Source organism: Anomaloglossus baeobatrachus, chromosome 4 (assembly GCF_048569485.1).
Source record: "Anomaloglossus baeobatrachus isolate aAnoBae1 chromosome 4, aAnoBae1.hap1, whole genome shotgun sequence".
Taxonomy (NCBI): domain Eukaryota; kingdom Metazoa; phylum Chordata; class Amphibia; order Anura; family Aromobatidae; genus Anomaloglossus; species Anomaloglossus baeobatrachus.
In genome coordinates this window covers 266,763,498-266,784,229 of record NC_134356.1, presented here as the reverse complement: position 1 = coordinate 266,784,229, position 20,732 = coordinate 266,763,498, and the positions used below count along the sequence as shown (strand labels likewise).

The 20,732-nt window shown below is 47.3% G+C and overlaps 1 protein-coding gene across 1 annotated transcript in view; it reads left to right on the top strand.

Annotated features, from left to right (window-relative positions):
- Positions 1 to 20,732, top strand: part of NTN4 (netrin 4) — a 313,859-nt gene that overhangs the window by 18,256 nt on the left and 274,871 nt on the right. The gene's annotated exons all lie outside the window — the stretch shown is intronic.

Genomic DNA, 20,732 nt, shown 5'->3' with positions numbered 1-20,732 from the left:
CATGTCAATTGATAGTGAGTATTTTTTTTTCTCTGCGTTTTGTATCCCGATTTATCAAAATCTAAAGTAAATTAATCTGATCGGTGAAGGGCGTAATAAGAAAAACAAATATAAAATCCAGAATTACTTTTTTTTTTTGGTTGCTGCAACATTGCAATAAAATGTACTTAGGAGCAATCAAAACATCACATCTACCCAAAAATTATTTGATTAAAAACATCAGCTTAGGACGCAAAAATTAAGCCATCATACAGCCCCAGGTCCCAAAAAATGAGAATGTTACGGGTCTTGGAAAATGGCCACAAGAGCGCAATTCTTTTTATTGACAAGTTTCTGAATTATTTTTTTTTGACTACTTAAAAAGAAAATTAAATACATGTTTGCTATCTACGAACTCATACTGACCTCGGGAATCATACTGCCAGGTTTGTTTTACCGTATAGTGAAAAGTAAATAAAAAAAATAAACCCCCAAAACCATCATGGAATTGCACTTTTTTTCCAATTTTACCACACTTGGAATTTTTTCCCGATTTCCAGTACAATATGTACAATATACAACATAGCAGAATGAATGGTGTCAATCCAAAGTACTACTTGGCCCACAAAAAAATAAGCCCTGATATGGCTATATTGATGGAAAAATAAAGTTATTGCATTTGGCACAAAGGAAGTAAAAATTGCAAAAGTGGGAAAATTGCTGGGTAGTAAAGGGGTTAATGCAATGGGATGTGTGTCTCCAGAAGCATGAGCCCTGCACAATATATGGGCATACAATGTACTGGGCACGACGAGGGCTTATTTTTATTTTTTAATTCTGCAACATTCAATGCGTTTGACTGCATTGGTGTTTTCCAGAGACAAAATTGTCCATACACCAATTGATGAATTCTTGGATGAGTATAATTTTGAAAATGTGGTCACTTGACAGAGTTTCTGCTGTTCTGGCACTTAGCGTCTCTGAAAATGGAGTCCACAAACTATTCTAGGAAAATCAGTGCTCTGAAAGTCAAATGGCACTCCTTAGTTTCAGAGCTTTGCTGTGTCGCTAAACAGTACTGTAAAGTAACGTGGGGTATTGCCACGCTCAGGAGAAATTGTGTAATAGATTTTGGGGCCTTTTTTGCCTATTCCCCTTGTAAAAATTGTAACTATGGGGTTAAATCAACATTTTAGTGGTAAAAAAATGTAATTATTTTTTTCTTCACTGCCCAATAGTATACATTTTTATGACACACCTGTGGTGCCAATATGCTCACTGTACCCCTAGCTGAATTCACTGAGGGTGTACTTTTATACTATGGGGTCACTTATGGGGAGGTTATGCTTTTATGGCATGTCAGGGGCTCTGCCAATTTGATATGGCACCCCAAAACCATTCCAACTCAGTCTGAACTCCAATATGGCGCGCCTTCCCTTCTGAGCTTTGCATTGTGCCTCAAAAGTAGTTTTTGACCACGTATGGGGTATTGGTGAACTTAGGAGAAATTGTGTAGAAAATTGTATTTTCCATTTTCTCCTATTACCCTTTTTGATAATTAAAATTGTGGAGCCAAAGCAACATTTTAATGGAAAATTGCAATTTATTTCATTTTCACAGCCTAATGTTGTAGAATTCCATGAATCACCTGAGGGTTAAAATAGCTCACTACACCCCAAGCTGAATTTCTTCAGACATGTAGTTTCCAGAATGGTTTAACTTGTGGGGGGTTTCTGCTGTTTTGGCATGTCAGGGGATCTTCAAATGTGACATGGTGTTCGCAATCTATTCTAGCCAAAATCGCTCTTTCCCTTCAAAATGCTCACCACACTTCTAAATTCCTTGAGAGGTGTAGTTTCCAAAATGGGGTGACTTGTAAGGTGTTTTCCCTGTTTAGGCTTATCATGGGCTCCACAATTGTGACATGGCGTCCCTTATCAATTCCTGCCACTTTTGCTTTCCAAAAGTCAAATGGCGCTCCTTCCTTTTTGACCCATGATGTGCACCCAAACAGTAGTTTTACACCATATATGGGGTATCTGTGTACTCAAGAGAAATTGCACAACAACTTGTATGGTGCATTTTTCTTCTGTTAACCTAGTGAAAATGCAAAATTTGCAGCTGAAGTAATATTTTTGTGGGAAAAAGTAAACCTAAGTAATTTAGTAACTATTTTTGACATAACTCTCTGATTTAAGGGCATACAAATTCAAAGTTTGAAAATTGCGCAATTTTCTACATTTTCGTCAAACTTCCGATATTTTCATTAATAAACTAAAAAAAATATTGTCCTAAATTTAGCATTAACAGCACAAACACAATATGTTCTGAAACATCAGTCTCAGAATTACAGCGATCCATTAAAGCGTTCCAGAGACAATGCTGGGGCGGATGCAGGCTGCTATTCTTAGCCTAATAACCATGGGCTTCCCCAGGCTGAGAATACCAGTCCCCAGCTGTCGGCTTTATCTTGGCTGGGTATTAAAATGTGGGTGACTACTTGGCGGCTTATTTAAATTACTTATGTATGTATGTATGTGTGTGTGTGTGTGTATATATATATATATATATATATATATATATATATATATATATATATATATATATATATATATATATATATATATATATATATATATATATATATATATATATATATATATATATATATATATATATATATATATATATTATATTATATTATATATATATATATATATATATATATATATATATATATATATATATATATATATATATATATATATATATATATATATATATATATATATATAATATATATTTTTTTTTTTTTTCCAGCACCCATGAGACAGCACCACGAGAGAGGGGATCCGCCCTTCAAGGGCAGGAAACCTCCAGGATAAAAAGGGGCGGGACCACTCCCCGCATCAGTTGGTTTCCTGTCCTTGAACAGGGGGCCTCCAGAGATCCAGGATGGTCCTGATGGGCCGAAGATTCAAATCCGGCGCCCGGCCGGCCGGCTCTGGCAGCGGCATGGGTCCTGCATCGGTCGGCCGAGGTGCCGTGGAGCTGCCGCAGCGGACCCACGGGGGCAGGCCTGCGTGCGGCACACCATTCTCCGGTGACGCCAGGACAGATTCCAGGCGCGAGGATGTGGTGTGGAGCCTGCGAGGACCAGGTAAGGGCTGGTTGGCCGCAAGTGCTCTCCCGCCGCAACAAACCCACGGGGATTACGTCTGCGCGTGGGCTCCCTCCCTCTCCCCCCTCCCCCCCCCCCCTCCTTACCACCGGCGCCAGGGGCCGGGATGGAGGTGGCTGCTGCAGCGCTTCCCTGCGGTGGCGTCCTCGTGGCTGCAGGCCCACAGGGGATGTACCTGTTTCTTTGGTCTCACCTGGGAGTGGCGGCGCCTACCAGCAGCAAGTCTGAGGACGCACCACAGCAGTCCACGGGGGCTATGCCTGTGAATAACAGTGTCTCCCACGCTCCAATGCTACAGGAGCGGTGACGCTGTCTTACCTGCCCAGAGGTAAGTGGTGGTGTTTCCACAGTGTGCTTCGGGGCCTCACAAGTATCTGCCTGGCCACTCCGGGCGATTGGGCAGGAGCGACAACGGGGGACGCCATCTTGAGGATGGCCGCTGCCGCATGGTGTGTGTGTGTGTGTGTGTGTGTGTGTGTGTGCGCGTGCGCTCAGGCGCGGGATCTTCTCTGGGTTCTCGCATGACGCTCAGCTGACGTCACCTCCTGGAAGAGACACCGGCTGTGTGCTCAGACTCGGCTGAAGTGAGACGAACTGAAGGCTTCACCCCATCCGGTAGAATACGGCAGTCCCCGCGCTGCTGGAAACAGCTTCCAGGGTTGCATGTGGCCTGCGGGCCTGGTGTTGGAGATCCTTGGTGTGGGTCGGCCTCCGCCTTTAGCGACATGGCTCCTATAACGTTATGGGTTTGAGTCAGTACTTGTAGACTGCTATGTACACGGTAACCTGGTCCAATTAGTGGAGTCTAAAATCCAGCAGCACCGACGCCCAGAGCCTGCAGGGGAGATTGATCAGATGCCATTATTCCTCCTACCCCAGTTCCGCCTCTGCATCAGGGTGGTAAGTGACCTTCATGAAAGTTCACTTTGTTCAGAGCCACTCTTGCCTGTTTTTGGGGCGGACTCAATGGATACACTTCAATAACTGGACCACGCTCCCTTTAATCGGGAGATGTCTGTTACGTGGTCTCAGAAGTGGTGCCAGAAGGGTATTAAGCATAACCTCTCAGGTGAGGTCTTGGATTAGGGCTGTCAAGCCCGTTGTTGGCTTGACAGTTTTGCGGCGTCATGGCCTTCGGAAATTCAGGCCTGCCTTCCCTGCTTATGGGGACTCTTGACAGGTCCGAGGGTGAGTGGACTTCTTCAGCTTCCACATCAATGTCCGACAGTATCTCGGGTTGTTCAGACTTCTCGATGGAGAACAATGTGACACTAGTGACTGTGGTCGGGCCCTCTATGGGCATCCCTGAAGTGGCACCCAAGAGATGTCTTGATTTCGTATGTTTGTGGCCTAGAAGAGGGAACCCGTGATGCCTCCCGGTTGTTGTTGTTAATGTATAGTCCCTCATTGCTATATAAGGGACACAGGCGGATAGGCAAAGTTCAACCCAGACTGTCCTTTGAGGAAGCAGCTTGTTCCTTCTGTCGCAGGGCCCCTTAAGCTGACTGTCGCTGCTATCAGGATTTCAAATAGTCATCGGCCACTCTAGGCTGCTTGTGCCTGCCCTTGTTAGCCCACAGCGGCTCTACAGTTTGAGACTGGACAAGTAACTGCTGAAGGGATTGGGGGGCAATTCCCGATTCTCTGAAAAAGAGGGAGGTAAGGACTTACAGCGTTCTAGGATGGAAATAACGCCACTTCCTCAAATACCTGGGAATTTTCAGCTGGGGCTTGCAACAGCTAATGTAGCTGCTTACACAACGGAGTCCCTGGCAGTATGAGTTGACTACATCAAGGATCGGCTATGCCAGAGAGCCCCTAGACGGCTCATGTCCCCACTCCTCTTCTCACAAGGAGCGGCAGCGTTCCTTTTTAGACTCCTCTGCGGCCTCACCCAGACTGGCAACCAGTTCTCTCGTCGTAAACCTGTTTCGGAATAGTGTCCGGGAGGTCCAGTGTGAAACATTTATTCCAGGCGGTCACATGCCAGTAGTGAATCTGACGGATGCATACTATCCTGTCCAGGTTGACGTAGTTCAGAGTTCCTCAGAGTAGCCTGTTTATGGAAGGAAACGTTCGACGTTTCCGGTATGCAACCCTTCCAAGGGATGGCGATGGGCTGGGAGTCTTCGCAAGATTTTTAGAAGTTACAGTGCAGAGAAGTGCTGATCATCCCTTACCTTGGCAACTTCTTGTTTGATGGCAGGCCTGCTTGTCATCGTGCCGCCTTTCTGCAGGAGGATGTTCTTCCTGCTCACACGGGAAAGGCTCCTACACTAGGAGACTCAGGATAATGTCGAGGACAGTCCTAATTTTTTTTTAGGGCTCACTTCGATTCAGAAGTTCAGGTATTTCGTCTTCCGGAATCCAGGCTGGAGAATCTTCCGGTCCTAATAGATCCGGCACCAGAGGCACCAAGGTTGTCCCTCAAAGGTGCTATGTCCCTACAGAGTTCCCTTACATCCGCCATTGCGACAGTTTGGTGGGACCGGGCGCACACTGTAGTAACCTTCAGTGGGACATATTGGAGACTCAAGCAATTGTTGGGGATCATTGACCAAGTGCTTGCACTCCAGCACATTCGAATCCCTACATTGCTGGTTGAACCAGTGAAGTAATGAAACATTCTTCATATGACCTGAGATCCTAAGGTGCTTGCTTTTGCCGCACGTCTTCAAAGAGGAGCCCGCCTTCGGGGTCACCTGATCTGCGGTGTGTGGTGTGGAAGCGAATCCCATGGTTTGTTTTTTCTTTTCTTAAAAATTGCTAGGATATAGCTGGTTGTAGACTGAGCGGTGGGCTGGTCCCTACCCTCCCTGTCTGGTCGTCAGTTCCTATATGGAGAAGAGTAATCAGTTTGGACTGTTTTCGGCAGCAGCCAGTTGAGACGGGGGATGGGTCCTCCGTCAGTCCATCGTCACTTCGATATACGTTGCCTGTGTTCCGATAATAGACCTCTTTGTGACCTGAAATAAGGTTCACTGGTTCTGTTCTCTAAATCCTCGGGATCAGCCTCATGTGGTGGACGCCCTGCTGTTCGAATGGAGATGTGACCTTGTTGTACCTCTCCACTCATAGCCTGTTTCCAGCCGTGTTGAAGAAAATCCTGGAGAACAGGGCAGTGATGATCCTGATAGCGCCATTTTTTGCCAGATTTACCATGATTCTATTCCCTGGTAACTTGTCGTTCTCCAGGCCGGGGGTCCTACTGGTCCTCCTCACTCAGGTTCCAGATCTTCACCCCGTCAGGCATATTGCATGTTACCGTGTGGTCTTTTTTGAAAGGTCACCTTACGAATCAGGGTTTTCTCTTGTTCTTGTACCTACTCTTCTTCAGAGTAGTAAGCCGGTTAAAAACCAAAAAAAAAAAAATAAATAAAAGGGGGGGCCTGGACGATATTCTTGCCTTCCAAGGGTGAGCCCTGATGGACCGACGACTGTTGCGGTAATCTTAGAGTTTTTCCGGAAGGGATTGACACTGGGTCTGTCATTACGTTCACTAAGAGGTCTAATATGGGCCCTTGCAACCTGCCACCATTGTGTCCTGTCTGGAGTCCGCTGGACTCCCGGTTCGTTCGGGTATGGTCTAGCCCTCTGCGCAATGTATCTTGCCCCCTTGGGACCTTATTCTCGTCCTATCTGCCCTGACAAAGCCCCATTGATCCCTTGGAGTCCATGTCATTAACTACTCTGTCTCTGAAACAGACTTCCTGACACCTTCACATCAGCTTGTAGGGTTAGTGACTTCCAGGCCCTATCTTAGTTCCACCATTACTCAGCTTTCAAGGATAAGGTGTCCTGAAACCTGCCCCTCCTTGCCTCCTGATAGTCTGGCATGTTTTCTTAATTCAAAAGGGAATTGTTCTTCCATCCTTTGGGATAGTCGGCAAGATCAGGAAGGGGAGGGGGGGCATTGCCTGGACATTAGCGGTTCCATATGGAATATCTGTCTGCAGTAGAGGCAGGTCCGGTTTGTTTTCTTTCAGGGTGATAGCTAGACGCTCAAGGCTTCTAAACCCACTTGGTGGGTGGATCTGCGAAGCCACTTCTTAGTCTGCTCTGCTTGTGGTAGGTATGTGCCTGTAGGTCTGTAAGTTCACTGCACAAAGGCGATGACATCTCCTGGGCTGCAAGATCGTATGTCACCATTGAGCAGCTTGTCAGGGGCCACGTGATCTTCCCCTTTCACTCGCTATAGGCACTATAAGTTGGCCTTATCCTTACTGGCTTCACCTGGGGAGCTCGGTTCTGTGATTTCCCCCCCCCCCCCCCCACCCCTTGGCTTATTCCTCTATCTATGTAATTCTCTCGTGGTGCTGTCATGGGTGCTGGAAAAATACGTAATTACTTACCGGTAATGTGTTTTTTCTGAACCCATGACAGCACCCTTACATTCCCTCCCTGCATGTGGATAATTGGCGGTTTTTTAGCTGCATGTGGTTCATGTTGGTGCTGGTTATGTTATAATGTTGTTTCCTTTCATGCTCTGTAAACCAACTGATGCGGGGAGTGGTCCCGCCCCATTTTATTTATATATATATATATATATATATATATATATATATATATATATATATATATATATATATATATATATATATATAAAAAAGAAGCCGCATGCGGTTCCTCTTCTTTTGATACACATTCGTGATAAGCCTACGGTTGTGGGGGGCAGCCTTTAGCAGTATCTTTCTTGGTATTGGTCTAGAGCAGGGGTGGGGGGACCTTTTTTCTGCTGGGGGCCATTTGGAAATGTCTACCAACCTTCGGGGGCCGCACAAAACTATCAACTTGAAAATTATATATTTGGTCAAACAATTAACTCACTGTGGTGGCTGGAGCTTCTACTCTTTGGTGCAGCTGTATTATTAGGTGATACTGATCCTCTTGCTTTTCACAACTGCTTTTCCAGGTTTGAGTTGGTTGGGCCTGCTATATATCTATCACAGGGGAGGGTTGTGAGGAATATAGATCACTGAGGAGGCTGGGGGGCATAGAGATGACTAGGGAGGCTGGGGGCATAGACCTCAAATGAGATGCTAAGGGCAAATACATCACTTGGGAGGAGTATATATCACTAGAAAAGCTGCGGGACATAGACGTGTCTGTGGGCATAGACATCACTGTCGGATACATACATCACTGGGGGTATATACATCATTGATGGGGAGCACAGACATAGCTGGGGGGGTGGCATAAACATTGCAGGGGAGGGCTGGGATGAATATACATCATTAGGGAAGCAGCAGGGCATAGACATCACTGGAGCCCATACATCACTGGGAAGCACAGACATCACTGGGGGTATATACACATCACTGGGTTGCATAGACCTAGCTAGGGGGCACAGACAGCCTTCGGGGCCTGCCGGAGGGGCACAGACAGCCCTGGGGGCCTGCCGCAGGGGCAGAGACAGCCCTGGGGGCCTGCCGCAGGGGCACAGACAGCCCTGGGGGCCTGCCGCAGGGGCACAGACAGCCCTGGGGGCCTGCCGCAGGGAACAGAGGCTGGGGACACAGAGGGCAGTGGGGGAGGCTGGGGGCACGGACAGGCGTGGGGGATCCTGGGATCATAGAGAGCGCTGGGGGAGGCTGCGGTCATAGAGAGAGAGCGCTGCCGCCGGCACAGAGAGCGCTGCCTGGCACAGTAGGACCTGGGGGATGATGGGGCAGTCGTTCCTCTTCTGTTGGATTGTAGTGCACCTCCTGCCCGTATGTCCTCATGTAGCCAGTGCCAGCGTAATCGCAACATTCAGTATTGAATGCGCCGTGTGGGGTCTTAACGGGTCTGCAGCCAGCAAGATGCGGCTACCGCCCCAGCACTGCGGTCCCCAGGAATCAGCCCGGGGGCGGCAGAAAGTCATTGTGGGCCGCTTACGGCCTGCGGGCCGGAGGTTCCCCACCCCTGGTCTACAGGGAGGACCCTACCCCATTTTTTATTTTTTTAAATTTATTTTACACTGCAGTATAAGGCCGCAAACATCGCCTTTAATTGCAGCCATTCACATGCACTATTAGAGAGGGAGGGGGCATGGTCTACTGGCAGCCAATCAGAGCCGCCGGTGGTTGGGGAGTTGGGGAAAGCAGTGAATATGTATGAGCACTGATGTGCGGACTTGGAAGTAGCGTTACTGGTGCTGGGAGGCTTGGTAAGTATATTGCTCCTGCTTTAACCCTTTTTTATTTTTTTTTTATTTTTTTTCTATTTATCATCTGGACGGCCGAACCCAAACTATAACACAGACTTTCCAGAGAAGTCTGTGTCCGAGTCCGGGACCCAAACACCTGCTTTTCGGTATGGACGCAGAACTTTACAATTTGGGGGTCGCTCATTACTATTTAGTATCAATCCCCGATGTATCAACGCAGCATCATCTAGGCAGCTAGAGGCAGTATCCATCTCTGCTCACTTTAACACTGTGATTTATGCATTCCTCTCTCTTCTCATAAATGGGTTAATAGTTAGTCTACAGTCAGAAGACTGAAGTGCGTTCTACATTATAACTGTGTAATGCTAATTAATTAAGCATGCAATTTTATCATATAAGATATTCTGGTAACTGAAATGGTGACTACTTAAGCATAACATAAAGCCATGTAATTTTTTGGGGAGACCCCACTGTGTTGTTTTTGGGGTTTTTTTTTTTTTTTTTTTAAGAACACTAAAAAAACAAACAATAATAACTATTTTCCATTGAAAGCAAAAGGACCATTCTTTTGAGCATTTCTCAGTGGTTCTCGCTTTCTCTCACACTCTGCCTCTCCCATGATGGTGCTTTGTTTTGATCTTAGGCAGATTAGACAGGTGACTGAAAGAAGAGTGCCCTGTCAATCACGGACAGACAACTGTCGGGCAGAGAACAGAGGCAGCAGAGCTGTATGTGCACTGTACTTGCTGCTCATTTGCATAACAATTCAACAATAAGTTTCTCTAAAATGTAAAACCCAAATTTCTAAAATAACGCTATAGATGTAATCAGCATTACAGACAGAAACAGTCACACAAATTGTAGCTTTAAAAGTTAAAGTAGATGCAGTGATAAAGTGATGTGCACAAATTTAGATTTTATTTATTTATTTTTTTTGGTCTTAAACCGCCAACAAATTATTTAAGGCTACGTCCGCACGCTGCTGTGCCGCCCCGCGACAGCCAACGGGCTGCTTGGATCCGGATCCGCAGTGGCTCGAGGGTCTCCGGATACGAGGCGGGGTCGCGCGTGACTACCTCGGAAATAAAAGGGGGGAAATTGGTGTTTTGGGGTGGTGAATGGGATAATGTTCGTGACGCCACCCACGGTGCGTGGTAATGGGAGAGACCACCGCTGCTGTTGGGGAGCCCGGTGACGATGTTGAAGCAGCAGGATGTTTCAACCCCTTCGTGGGTAGGGGGTTTGGTGTCCCGGGGCCCGGTGATGGGATGGAGTGGGGAACCTGTCGGGGTGAAGGGATATCGGGTATTCACACAGTCCAAAGTCACTGACGCTGACACCAGGTAAACCAAACTCTTGAAATGCTCTGCTTCTCTTAGTCGAGCACGTTGGGTCCGTGCCCCTTTGGTGTTGCTGCTTGGTCTGAAGCCTTTTCCCTTGGCACTGTGTGTAACTTGGTGGCTCCCTTTCGCCTAAGACTACTCGGGTCCCGCTCACTTGCGTGGCTAGCAAGGTAAGCCTGCTCTCAGGGTTCACGCTTGGGATTTTCTGGAAGTCCTATCCCCCTCGTTGCGCTAGTACCCTGATTCTGGAGCGGGTGGGGAATGGTTCCTGAAGACTTCCGTTACCGTCGGGTGAATTACTGGGCTGCGTGAAGCTACTTCCCAGCCTAGGGTCCACGTACCCCGTCATGCCCTGGCCCCTGCACGGTTGTAGCACAAGGTAGCCGGCCTGCTCTCTGTAGCAGCACCGTATCCCCTGTCACTACCCCGTGCGACCGGGGTTCCAGCTCCTTCTGGCCAGGCCAACGTCTGGCACCTGAGATGGGTACAGGAGCCCAGCTCCACAGCATGACCTGCACTGTCACTGCGGTCTCACTGCTCAACTCTACTCAACTCAACGACTGACATCTCTGCCCTCCCTCTTCCATCCCCCCATCTGGGTGGCCCTCTTCCCCTCAGGCTGCCCAATGGGTGGTTGGTGGGTGTGGTGCAGAGTGTTCCTCAGGATTTATGTGCACCTGTTGGTAGCAACACCAAATTGACAGGACCCGTAACCAAGAAGGAGCGGGTACCATGCAGAAGGGCAGATTGCACGGCACCCTTGTGACGACCTGATAGGCCAGGGCGTCACATTCCCCCTTGGTTAAACGTAGCTCGTCCGCGAGCTACAGAACACCAAGCATTTATTATGTTAAAGGAAGGAAAAAAGATTAACATATATTTAACAGATTCATCCCACATTAGGGAGGCACTTTCTTGAACCGTTACTAACATTTATGCGTTTGCCTGCCAACAGGGGACGCCACCGGTTTTAGTGGCAGCGGGAACCCAACCTTTAACGTTGCGGTCCCTCCCTGTGACAGTCCAGTCCCAACGTCCCGGATCCCAATAACCCCCCTCCCAAACAACCTGGTTCCCCTGGAAACCTAGATGGGTCCTTGGGCCGGGTTAAGGTCCCGGGGTGTGCCAGACGACTCCAATTGTCACAACAGGTGCAGTCTTTTTACAAGACACAAGTTTGTGTTGGTCACGCCAGTCCTGTGACCGTGGTCCATTTTTAACTATAAAAACGTGGAAGTCTTTGCAAAAACACAATAAGAGTCCCTGTACCGTAGCACAACTGCTGTCAATCTAGGAGAAAATCAGGTTACTTTCCCATGCAATTAGCTTTTCATTAATTCTCTCATTTTCTAACATTTTTATATATGGAAAACAACAAACTGTGGAAAATAACAAGCGGAAAACACAGATACCTAACAATGTTACGGTACCACATTTTGCTATGTCAACATTCTTCTCTGTACCTCCGTGGAGGCTGGCCAAAGTTAACACGGGTGGACCTCTTATTCTGGACTCTCATCCCCTTCTGATGACACAGCTACCTCCCCTACAACTTCCTCGCTTCCTGCGCTGGGTGTTGCAGGCAAAACCCTACGTGTGCGTGTCAAGGGATTAGGTGTTAAGACCCTGTCACACACAGATACATCTTTGGTAGATCTGTGGTTGCAGTGAAATCATGGACATATTGTTCCATTTGTACACAGCCACAAACCTGGCACTGATTGTCCACAATTTCACTGCAACCACAGATCTGCCAAAGATTTATCTCTGTGTGTGACAGGGCCTTTACCCTAGGTGTTGGAGTGGGTGCAGTGCCAGTAAGCCCTTCCTTTTCTGTTTTCTTTCACAGGTTGTGGGAATGTTAAAACAGGGACTATTACTGCTCCATTCTGCATAGGCCAGTCTTCCGGAAAGTCACCTACTGTAGAATGGTTCGAATCCTCTTCCTTCTTTCCACCACTGGAGGTTGGGGTTGAGGCTCTTCTGCTAGCCTGAGCGGCTCTGGGCACTTCTTTAGATGGTCCCAGGACACCGTGGCCGTAGTCTTCCTATGGTCCTTGCTGATCAAGAAAGTTTTGTGATTATCGAAGTTGGACGGCTGTATCACATACGGCTCTTTTTCCCATTGGTCATCTCCTTGAACCCGATTTGAGTCACCGGCAACCCATTGACAGCATAGATTGTCATGCTATTGTCCAGTTGGGTCAAGTCGTCATCCAACCAGAACGTCTTGTACAGTATGTAAGGGATAGTTGTTACCTGAGAGCCGGTACCAAGAAGTGCAAAGGTCGGGATCCCATCCAAGGTGATAGAGACGATGGGCCGCCTTCCTACTTACCGCTCCCTCCAATCAGCTGGGCCTTGGCAATTTATTCCTGGGGATTGTCCCTTGTCCCCAGGGGTTGCTCGTTTAAAGGACAGCTGTTGGCGTAGTGGCCGGTCTTGCTGCACTTGTAACAGACAGGTGGGCTATACCGGTCGCCGCTCCGACCCTTTATATGCAGAGGTCCGTCTCCTCATCCAAGGGACATCCTCAGGGCAGTCGGGCAGTTGAATCTCCTGTGGCAAGGTGGTCTTAGTCTTGAGCTGCATAGCTTCCAGGATCCGGGCAACATCTCTGGTCAGTTGCTGCACCTGAGTAGACAGGTCACTAGTCTCTGGCCCGGACAGGGACGGTGCAGGCAGGGCCAATGCGGGTGCCCTCACATGCAGCGGGGACGCCTCTGATGCCGCGCTGGAAGGGGCGAGTCAGGCGTCTCTGGGGGCTGCAGGGCCTTAATCTCTCGCTCTTACAACGTAGCAAAGTCCAAAGCGGGATGTTCCAAGGCCTACAGCCGCAACTGTTTACGGTCCTCCACGGATTCAAGGCCTTGCAGGAATTGCTCCAACAGCATTCTGATTCCCTCTGGCTCACCGATGTTGTTAGTCAGCCTTAGGGGTACTTAACACGCTGCGACATCGCTAGCGATGTCGAGCGCGATAGCACCCGCCCCCGTCGCTCGTGCGACATTTGGTGATTGCTGCCGTAGCGAACATTATCGCTACGGCACCGTCACACGCACATACCTTATCAGCGACGTCGCTGTGACCGCCGAACAATCCCTCCCTCAAGGGGGAGGTGTGTTCGGCATCACAGCGATGTCAGTAAACGGCCGGCCAATAGAAGCGGAGGGGCGGAGATGAGCGGGACGTAACATCCCGCCCACCTTCTTCCTTCCGCATTGCCGGTGGACGCAGGTAAGGAGATGTTCGTCGCTCCAGCGGTGTCACACATAGCGATATGTGATGCCGCAGGAACGACGAACCACATCGTACCGGTGGCAGCAGCGATATTAAGGAAATGAATGACGTGTCAATGATCACCGTTTTGGAATGATTTTGCGATCGTTGATCATCTCTCATTAGTGTTACACGCTGCGATGTTGCTACCGGCGCCGGATGTGCGTCACTAACGACATGATCCCGACGATATATCAGTAGCGATGTCGCAGCGTGTAAAGTACCCCTTAGGATCCGCAACGCTGCCTGTAGCTTTAGGGCATAGTCCCTGATGCTATCTTGGGGCTGCTGCTCACAGCTGTAGAACCTCATCCGCAACTCTGCCTCTGTACGGATCTCAAATGCAGCTCCCAGCCTTTGGAAAATGGTGGCTACAGAGGTCCGGTCCGCCTCCGTCCAGGTCTGGACTTCCAGCTCCGCCGCGCCGGTTAGCTGCCCGAGCACCACCGATGCCCGCTGCTGCCCATACATGTCCAGCACATTGCAAATCTTCCGCCTAAACCCTTGCAGCGCGTCCGGCCGGCTGTCATACTGGGGAAGCCAGGCCGCGCCTGGCACATAGGGCAGGGTTATGGGCATGATGGGCGCTATGGCGTCAGGTGCCTGCGCCGCTACTCCTGCGGCCGGAGCGGCACCCGTGGCATCAGCGTTACCCTGATCGGGCGGAGGTAGCGCCGCCACACTCCCATCATCCGGAGCCGATATCTTCACGCGCCCCATTGGTTTTCTCCCAGCACTCTTTTGCGCACTGTGACCCACTGGGAACTTCCGGTTCCTGTTTCAGGCTAAAGACGAAGAGCGGGGCTTCGGCTTCGCGCCCTTTTCCAAGAAGATGGCGTTTTTGGCGCGAAAACAGCAGAAAAATGGCGGACATCATGGAAAACAGGATTTTGGATTGCGATTTTTTTTTTTTTTTTTTTTTTTTTTTTTTTTTTTCTCCACTTCTCAAGGCGCACATCACCCAGGTTAGTGGGTCCTGCTCGCATCCTGTTCGTGACGCCAAGGTTTCCCTTAAGGTGTGCCGCCCTGCGACAGCCGACGGGCTGCTCGGGCCCAGATCCGCAGTGGCTCGAGGCGGGGTCGCGCGACTACCTCGAAAATAAAAGGGGTGTTTTGGGGTGGTGAATGGGATAATGTTCGTGACGCCACCCACGGTGCGTGGTAATGGGAGAGACCACCCCTGCTGTTGGGGAGCCCGGTGACGATGTTGAAGCAGCAGGATATTTCAACCCCTCCGTGGGTAGGGGGTTTGGTGTCCCGGGGCCCGGTGATGGGATGGAGTGGGGAACCCGTCGGGGTGAAGGGATATCGGGTACTCACACAGTCCAAAGTCACTGACACGGACACCAGGTAAACCAAGCTCTTGAAATGCTCTGCTTCTCTTAGTCGAGCACTCTGGGTCCGTGCCCCTTTGGTGTTGCTGGTTGGTCTGAAGCCTTATCCCTTGGCACTGTTTGTAACTTGGTGGATCCATTTCGCCTAAGACTACTCAGGTCCCGCTCACCTGCGTGGCTAGCAAGGTAAGCCTGCTCTCAGGGTTCACGCTTGGGATTTTCTGGAGGTTGTGGGAAGTCCTATCCCCCTCGTTGCGCTAGTACCCCAATTCTGGAGTGGGTGGGGAACGGTTCCTGAAGATTCCGTTCTCGTCGGGATAATTACTGGGCTGCGTGAAGCTACTTCCCAGCCTAGGGTCCGCGTACCCCGTCGTGCCCTGGCCGATGCCCAGTTGTAGCACAAGGCAGCCGGCCTGCTCTCTGTAGCAGCACCGTACCCCCTGTCACTACCCCCTGCGACCGGGGTTCCAGCTCCTTCTGGCCAGGCCAACGTCTGGCACCTGGGACGGGTACAGGAGCCCAGCTCCACAGCGTGACCGCTGTGTCACTGCTCAACTCTACTCAACTCAACAACTGACATCTCTGCCCTCCCTCTTCCATCCCCCCATCTGGGTGGCCCTATTCCTCTCAGGCTGCCCAATGGGTGGTTGGTGGGTGTGGTGCAGAGTGTTCCTCAGGATTTATGTACACCTGTTGGTAGCAACATCAAATTGACAGGACCCGTAACCAAGGAGGAGCGGGTACCATGCAGAAGGGCAGATTGCACGGCACCCTTGTGACGACCAGATAGGCCAGGGCATCACATTCCCTCTTGGTTAAACGTAGCTCGTCCGCGAGCTACAGAACACCAAGCATTTATTTTGTTAAAGGAAGGAAAAAAGATTAACATATATTTAACAGATTCATCCTGATAGGCCAGGGCGTCACACTGCATCTTTTACTTTGTTTTTGGTGCGTTTTCTGGTCACTAAGATGCACCCAAATGCATGCATTTCCTTCCCCCAACAAAGTCTGAAATTTCTATTTTGCTGTCCGCACAGTGCATCTTCTTTTGGCTGCGTTTTTGAAGATGTAGCCAAGGTGCGGCATGTCAATTTTTTATTTTTTTTTGCGCTTTGTCCCTGCGTTTCGGAGGACTGGCAGATCAATCCCCTGCTGACTGTGGGTTGGCGGGGGATTGATCCCTGGCATCTGGAAACATATAAAGTCTATAGGGACCAGAATCCGGCACAAAGGGGTAGGAGCAAGTGCTTCATACTTACTGAGTCTCCGGGGTGGCTGTTATACTGGTCCTATGGCCGCTCATTCACTTCCCGGGCCGCTTATTACCTTCATTGAATATGCACTGCTTTCCCCACCTACCGGCATCTGTAATTTATTGCAGTCAGACGCGCCCCCACGCTGAGTGACCGCTTGTCTGACACTTCCAATCACAGACGGGCGGGTCTATATCGTACAGTAAAATAAATAAAACTAGCGTAGGGTTCCCCCATATTATGATACGTAGCACAGATAAAACCACGTCTACAGGTTGAAGCCCCCAGCCATGCACTTATCTTGGCTGGCTATCAAAATAGGAGGAACCGCATTATATGTGACAGTCCCAGCACTTTACCCGGCTCTTCTCGATTTTCCCTGGTGTGGTGGCAGTCGGGGTAATAAGGAGTTAATGGTAGCCCACAGCTGCCACTAAGCCCTAGATTAGTAATGGGAGGCGTCTATGAGACCCGCAATTACTAATATGTAAGTGAAAGTAAATATACACAAACGCCCAAAAATCCTTTTATTTGAATTAAAAGACAAAAAAGCACCCTCTTTCACCACTTTATTAACCCCTAAAACACCCCTGCACGTCTGACGTAATCCACATGAAGTCTCACAATGCTTCCAGCACTGTTACATCTGAAGCTCATAGCAAACACCATAGAACATGACTTCCCACTGTGAGGGTGGCCAGAGAACGAGCAGTGATCATAACCTAAAAAAACCCAGATTAATGTTTGCAAATGCACATTGGAACACAGACCTTAATTTTTGGAGACATGGCCTGTGATCTGACAAAATTAAAATTGAACTGTTTCGCTATTATGACCATCTTTACTTTTGGCGGAAAAAGGGAGAAGCTTTGAAGCCTAAGAACACCATCCCAACTGTGAAACACGAGGGTGGCAGCATTATGTTGTGAGGTTGTTTTGCTGCAGGAAGGATTGGTGTACTTCACAAAACAGATGGCATCACGAGGAAAGAAGATTATGTGGCAATGCTGAAGCAGCATCTCAAGACAGCAGCCAGGAACTCGATGACCTGAAGCATACTGCCAAATTGGTTACAAAGTGGCTTAAGGCTTACAAAATGAATGTTTTTGAGTGGCTATCACAAAGCCATGATTTCAATCCTATTGAAAATTTATGGGCAAAGCTGAAAAAGCATGTGTGAGCAAGGCGACCTATAAACATGGCTCAGTTACACCAGTTCTGTCAGGAATAATAGGCCCAAATTCCTACCAACTATTAAGACGCAGTGGATGGCCATAGCCTAAATCTACCTCAGTGTGTACAGCTCTTATCTTCATTTCGTATGTTAGAAGTTGACATGAAGGCTTCACAGTCAATTACTTTGTTTTCCATACAGTTATGGTTTGTTCCAAAACCAATTTAATTGTTACTATAGTTAAGAAATGTTCAGCACTAGTGTATTTTAAACCAGTCTATATGGTTATACTAAAGCAGGCAGGCTTATAATAAGTTATCTCTACATTGACAGTAAATTACATTTTGAAACTTTGAAGGTAAAGAAATTATGTCTGAAGTCGAAGATTATAACAGATTTAGCATTTGTCAGGGATTACTTAATCAGAACTGTCAAAATTGTAATTGACATAAATGGTAATATTTACAGGAATAGGATTTAGCCATTATCTAAAGATCAAAGAAAATTAAGAACCTAGGCTTTGTTGGATTCAGTTTCTGCGTGTGGTGATTTAACAAATAAAGGCTTTGCTCATACCATATTTCTTGGACTTTATGACGCACCTTTTCATAAGGCACACCCCAAATTAGACAACAAAAAATTGGAAAAACATTTTCTTCCTTATTAAAATTTCCCTGGTGGTATACGAAAATTGAAAGGATTAACCCCTCCCCATATCCATTGTACTTTGTAGGTTTGTGAACAGGGCCCTCACTCCTCTTTGTATTTGTTGAATTATGTTACTCTGTTAGGGTACGGTTCCACTTGTGCATAGCTTCCGATGCAAGAGCATCGGAATCGATCTACTAATGAACTTCTGCTGCGAGCGTCAGCTGAGGGTAATGCGACTGTGATGCGATCTTGCGATCGTATCACAACTGCGGAGAAGAGGGAGCACTTTCTCCCCATCCGCTCCACTGCCTGTCTCAGTGTACATCACACTGCAGTCGGATGACATGCGAGTGCAGTGCAATGTTTTACACACTCCCATAGACTTGTATGGGGGTGCGTGAGCTGAGAATCGCTGCCAAACGCAGCATGCGTAGTGGAGGGTAGTGGAGCAAAAAAGGGGATAGAGCAGATAGAGACAGTGAGACGGTAGGGGTCAATGAAGGATTGGGGGGGGATGGGACATGCAAGGAACGTAGGGAGGCTAGGAGTAATAAAGGTGTTAATAGTATTAAAGGTCTACTGGCAAATGCAAGAAGTTTTGCAAACAAAATGAATGAATTGAAGACCCTTATGTCAACTATGGACTATGATGTGGTGGGCATTACGGAAACTTGGCTGGATGAAAACCATGACTGGGTGACAAACATACAGGGTTATTGCACATTTAGGAAGGACAGGAAAGACAAAAAAGGTGGTGGGGTGTGTATATTTATCAAATCTAACCTAAAACCTGTGTTGAATGATGACATTGGGGTTGAACTGCAACAATGTAGAGTCAGTATGGGTAAATGTACATGGGGAGGGGAATAATGGAAAAATCCTAATTGGAGTTTGCTATAAGCCTCCTAACATACCTGAGCAAATAGAGGGTGAAATGCTGGAACAAGTTGAAAAGGCAGCTAATAATAATGATCGGGTTCTTATTATGGGGGATTTCAACTATCCAGACATACAGTGGGACATAGAATCTTTTGGTTCTGCTAAAAGCTGTAAGTTCTTATCTACTATTCAAGACAATTTCCTCTCTCAGATGGTAGATGAACCGACAAGGGTAGATAATTTGCTAGATCTGGTCCTGTCAAATAGACCGGATACAATTTCAGATCTACACGTCAGGGAGCACTTGGGCAACAGCGATCATAATATGGTAAGCTTCAAAGTAATATTCAATAGAACATTTCAAAGGGGAAATGCTAAAACCTGGAATTTTAGGAAAGCTGATTTCAACAAATTAAGGGAAGAGCTTAAATGTGTAGATTGGGACAAAGTCATGTTAACTGGGGATACCGAACATAAATGGGGTAAGTTTGAGGATATACTGCTAGAGTCCTGTAAAAACCTTATACTCTCTGGTAATAAAATGTCCAGGAATAAAGAGAATCCACTATGGATAAATAAGACTGTACAAAGTATAATAAAACAAAAACAAAGGGCGTTTAAAATCTTAAAAGCTGAGAATACAGAAATACCATTTCAGAAGTATAAAGATATCAATAAAAAATGCAAAAAGAAATCAAGCAAGCAAAATTAGCTACTGAAGCGAAAATCGCCAAGGACATTAATATAAATCCCAAAATCGTTTATAAATACATTAATGCCAAAAGGAAAACAAAGGATAGTATCGGCCCCTTAAAATATAATAACAAGTTAGTTATGGAGGATAAACAAAAGACTGAGATATTAAATAGTAATTTCTCATCTGTGTTCACCAAAGAACTGACTGTACCAGGGATCATTCAACAAGTGAAAAATCAAAGTTCACCATCCAATATAACTAATTTAACACAAGATGAAGTACGCCTATGTCTGAGTAAATTAAACATTAACAAATTCCCAGGGCCAGATGGCATTCATCCACGAGTATTGAGGGAATTGAGCTCCATAATCAACAGACCGCTGTATCTCATCTTCTTAGACTCGCTTGTAACAGAGTTGGTGCCTCAGGATTGGAGGATTGCTGATGTGGTACCGATATTTAAGAAAGGTAAGAGGGTAGATCCAGGAAACTACTGTCCAGTAAGCCTAACATCAGTAGTATGCAAAGTTTTTGAGGGCATTTTAAGGGATGACATGCAAAAATATATTGCAGAAAAGAATATAATAACTGACAAACAGCATTCAGATTCATGAAAGATAAGTCGTGTCTAACCAACCTGTTGGGGTTCTATGAGGGGGTAAGTGCAAATCTGGATATTGGTAATGCAGCTGATGTGATTTATTTGGACTTTGCAAAGGCATTTGATACTGTACCACATAATAGCCTTATACTAAAGCTCCAGAAGCAAGAACAAGGGGAAACTATATGCAACTGGGTAAGGAATTGGCTA